The following is a 4,323-nucleotide window of genomic DNA, read 5'->3' as shown; positions in this document are numbered from 1 at the left end:
AGACGCTTCCTTTACACCGCGGAGAAATGTGGTTTTGGAACGGCATGAATTTAGGCAGAGAACTTAGTCTCAGGACGAATCTGTTGATGCTTTTGTGACTGCACTAAGAGAACTGGCTAAATCTTGTGACTTTGGAGTATTGGAAACTGACATGTTAAGAGATCAACTTGTGGAAAAATGTGCACATAAGAGACTATAAATTGCTGCAGGAGGAAGGGCTGACTTTAAAAAGAGCTCTTACAGTCGCTAGAATTCATGAAGCAGCTCAAGCAGAATCAAGAATGCTTTCTGACCACAGTGACAAAGTGACACTGAACGGGGCGCTCGCTCAAACTTTACAAACAAAAGCCGAGCAGCAGGACGCAGTCATGCTAGAGATATAGAAGAACAGAGGACGGCTGACATTACATGTTACAGGTGCGGACTAACAATGCACAAAGCAGATGAATGCGGAGCGTGAACAGCAAAATGTCTACACTGCAAGAAAACAGGACATTGTGGACATGTCTGCAGAACATCACGTCCGAGTTTAAGGACAAGTATCCCTTTTATTGTTGTTGCTGCCTCCGGTTTACATTTGGCGATGTAAACCAGATTCAGAAAAAAATAATTTGAACAACCTTATTCCCTTGCTTACTTGAAGGGCGCGGTGGCCAAGTGGTAAGGCGTCGGTCTCGTAAACCGAAGAGTGTGGGTTCAAACCCCACCCGTGCCTGTTTCATTTGTCACCGCTTTCCTTTAGTTTCAAAGTCTTAAAAAAACTCTCAATGTAGGGATCTCAATAGTAAGAGAGCATAACTGTCGCCAGTAATTAGTATTCTTGCATATCCTGCCTTGTTTTTTAGTCGACAAAGCTTGTTTCTCTTCACACCCATCTTCCGAATGATCGCCTCAGCATTGGGAAGGAACGTGCGCTTGGTACAGCCCCCGACTCCATGGTCTGATCACAAACAGATCGGGTGAGCTGTCAGTCCAGGTTGGAAGTATCGTTCGAAAGCACTAAAAATCTGACTTTGGAACGAGAAGACCGTGTTTTTTTAAACGAGTAAACGATAAAATAATATACTGCCTGCAAGACTATGTCAAGTTCAAGTTCAAGTTTAAAGTTCAAGTTTATTGTCATTATACTCATACACAGGTATATGGTATAACGAAATGCTATTTAGCTAGCTCTCGGACATAAGTAGTACAAAGAAAAAAACACAACAACAATACAATTGCATAACAAAAGAAAGACAGAGACAACAGCCGATGTGCAAAAAACAACAACGGGCAGTGTGCAAAACAACAAAAAGGTAACAGGTTATGTGCAAAAACATGCATCAAAAGAATGAAATAAAGGGATAGAAATGATGGGGAGTGAGCTTTTGACATGTATGGTAGAGGTAGATTTTCAATGTGTGTTTGGGTTTTTGGTAAGAAAGAAGGCACTGTGAGGTTCAGGTCATAGGTGAGAGGTGAGGAGAGAGTGAGAGAGGCTGGGAGTTTAATAGTTTGATAGTGCGGGGATAAAAACTGTTTCTGAGTCTGGTAGTCCGGACCCGAATGCTCCGGTACCGTTTTCCATGTCATGCTAAACGCCACAAATTGTTCGTCCAGTTGTATCAATCGTCCTAAAAATACGGAAAATCGGATGTGACTGATACAATCCGCACCCATTTCTTCAGGATAGTTGAGCTGTTTAAAACAGTAAATTTACAGATTCGTGTCTTTTAAGCTTTGTGTTTCGCTCTCCAAATAGAGGCACGGGTTCAAATCCCACTCCCGACAATCAGGCGTTTTACCCTGACTTTTTTACCTGCCTTTACACTGTTTCAGTCTTGTTGTGCTCGCTGACAATCACAGTACGAGGAAAACTGAGAAACTGATTAGCAAAAACATAACGGACAGAAAAAAGCTTCGTAAACACGTGAATGTGGTTAGCAGCAGTAAGGTATGCATTCAAATGTTTAAGGCTGATTTATAAAAGCAGCAGAAGAAAGGTGCAGCCTTTGTAAGAGTTCGCGGGTTTTTATGCTGCTTGGACTTCTTTCAAGCCTATGAAGTGACCCCCGTTTTATTTTCATTTTCAAACTTCAGAACCGAATAACGAAAATGTTTCATGTGTGACAGCATTCCGTTGCAAATACCGTTTCCACGATGTATTCAGCAACGGGAATGAAATGTTTTAGTGCTGGCTCAAATGCGAGGAATTTCAGAAAAACCTGGAAAAGCAACGCTTGCAGTAAATGACATATCTAAAGCGTGTAGTCAGCATGAGCAGAACAACGCAATGCTCTGTAAAAACGAAATCTGAAGCCGCAATTACTCTTTTATCTCAGGCAGTTCATTCCGATACGATGTTTCCTCAGACTAAATGAAATGCCGAACTCCAAACATGTTGTTGCCATTATTGTACTCCTGCTGAAAGAAGAAAGAAAGAAAGGTGTCGTAAATGAACTTTGTCGCCCGTGAGAGATATGGACATGAAAAGTGCCGGATAAAACCCATTTCTATACGTTTCTCTTAGTGTCGGGGCTCCTATTGAATGTAAAGGAGGCAACGTGCTCAGCCAGCCGACTCAGCGCTTACTGAACGCAGGTGTCTCAGAGCGGTGTGTCCAAGTCGCAGTAAAAGAGGGGAGTTCTGTCGGCGCCGTGGCTTAGTTGGTTAAAGCGCCTGTCTAGTAAACAGGAGATCCTGGGTTCAAATCCTAGCGGTGCCTTTCTTCCTGTCTTCTCGCACCGTTTATTGTTATAGAGAACATGCTTCTGCATTACCTCAGTCAATATCACCGGGAATGTGAATAGAAATGTAAACATCAATATTTCTGCTGTCTCCTGAGAAACACAAGTATAGAGTCAAAACACAATAAATAATGCTAAAAAATTATTCAGTTAACACCCAGATGTGACAAAACACATTTAAGACTTACATCCCCTTTAAATATGTATTTCCTTAATATCAGTTCTCTTCCCTCCCCAGGACACCTGCAAATTCACTAGATCATATTAAAAGCTGTGTGTAAGTCTTACATGTGTTCTGTCACATCTGGGTGTTAAATTAATAGATGTGTTGTGTTATTTAATATGATTTGACTCCACGCTTGTGTTTCTCGGGAGACAGCAGAAATATTGGGGATTTGCGGCTACAGAAAATAATGTGAACTTTACAGGCAAAAGTAAGGTTAAGTTAAAGAAACAAAAACGTATTGTCACCTTTTTCAACGTGATTTTTTAAGACATTTGTTCGGAATAGTATATCTTCTCGTGTCTGTGGCTGTTATCCTACAATAACGGTGGTGAAATAGCAGGAATGTGCGGAAAGAATCGGAGATTGAACAGAAGACTCATCCAGTCGATAGTAAGGTTGTGTAGGACCGCACACCCTACGATGTCAGTGTTGAGTAGTGAGGTTTAAAAGCTTCTTCACGAACCAGGAAGGAGTACAAACCTAAAGTCTTCTGACCCGTAATCAGACACGTTATCCATTGCGCCATTGGCGTTTGTATTGCATTCAGAGCCGCTACTATTCATGTGTCTTGTATGTGTGTCTAGTTACTACGTCTTTCATTATGTCTGGTTTAAAATAATGTATCTTTAAAACAGACAAAGGGTTTATGAGTCTCCCTGAAATTCACACACGAAGAATAAAAAATATCGCGTTTAAAAAGAATACAGAGATGCCGGCGAAAGAAAACGGAGCGTCTTAAGTGCGCGCTATCACTGAACTAAACTCCCGATCGATAAGTTTGTCGGCGGCTTTTTAATTGTGTTAGGAAGAGCAAACAGTCCACAGTGTACATTTTAAAGGTCTAAGCAAAACAATCTGACGTGAGGATTAGGATTAGGATCCAGAACAGGAGCCTTTACTTCTTTATATACTGAGCTTTCGGGTGAACGTCAAAGTGAAAGACAAATTCGCAATTTTCACTTTTTGATTAAGGAACAAGAAAACACCATCCTTGGAGCTGGATTCAAACCAGGGACATAAGAAATGCCCACTGTTTTTGTCTATAGTTTTAAGAGCTAGCAATTGAGCTATCGAGAGGTCGGAAAGCAAACGCTTTGTCACACGTGTAGCCCAATGTAGTGTAGTGTTCCTCTATTTAAATCCCAGTTCGACGTCAAAATACTCACTCCCATAGTCTCGTTCAGAAGAAGAAATGGACCAGGCTTCCACTGTGTAAACGTCCAGAGTTCTTATAAAACGTTTGAAGGGACATCAGTGCAGGCTGAAATTGACCCTTTTTCTAGTGGGATCAGGATCATATAAAACCTTTCTTTTGGATTGAGAAGAGGATCATGGAGACACTCAAAATACCCCTGTCTTTGCTTCTTTCAA

The 4,323-nt window shown here is 41.3% G+C and overlaps 2 non-coding genes across 2 annotated transcripts; both read left to right on the top strand.

Moving 5' to 3' along the window:
• Window positions 1-643: 643 nt before the first annotated feature.
• trnat-cgu (transfer RNA threonine (anticodon CGU)) lies at window positions 644-715 on the top strand. Its single transcript has one exon. It is a non-coding gene; the product is annotated as a tRNA-Thr (tRNA).
• Window positions 716-2,630: 1,915 nt separating this feature from the next.
• On the top strand, window positions 2,631-2,704 carry trnat-agu (transfer RNA threonine (anticodon AGU)). Its single transcript has one exon. It is a non-coding gene; the product is annotated as a tRNA-Thr (tRNA).
• Window positions 2,705-4,323: the final 1,619 nt, after the last annotated feature.

The sequence above is a fragment of the Lepisosteus oculatus genome, chromosome 14 (genome assembly GCF_040954835.1).
Source record: "Lepisosteus oculatus isolate fLepOcu1 chromosome 14, fLepOcu1.hap2, whole genome shotgun sequence".
NCBI lineage: Eukaryota > Metazoa > Chordata > Actinopteri > Semionotiformes > Lepisosteidae > Lepisosteus > Lepisosteus oculatus.
The sequence above is the reverse complement of the archived record's forward strand: the minus strand, read 5'-3'. Positions and strand labels throughout refer to the sequence as shown.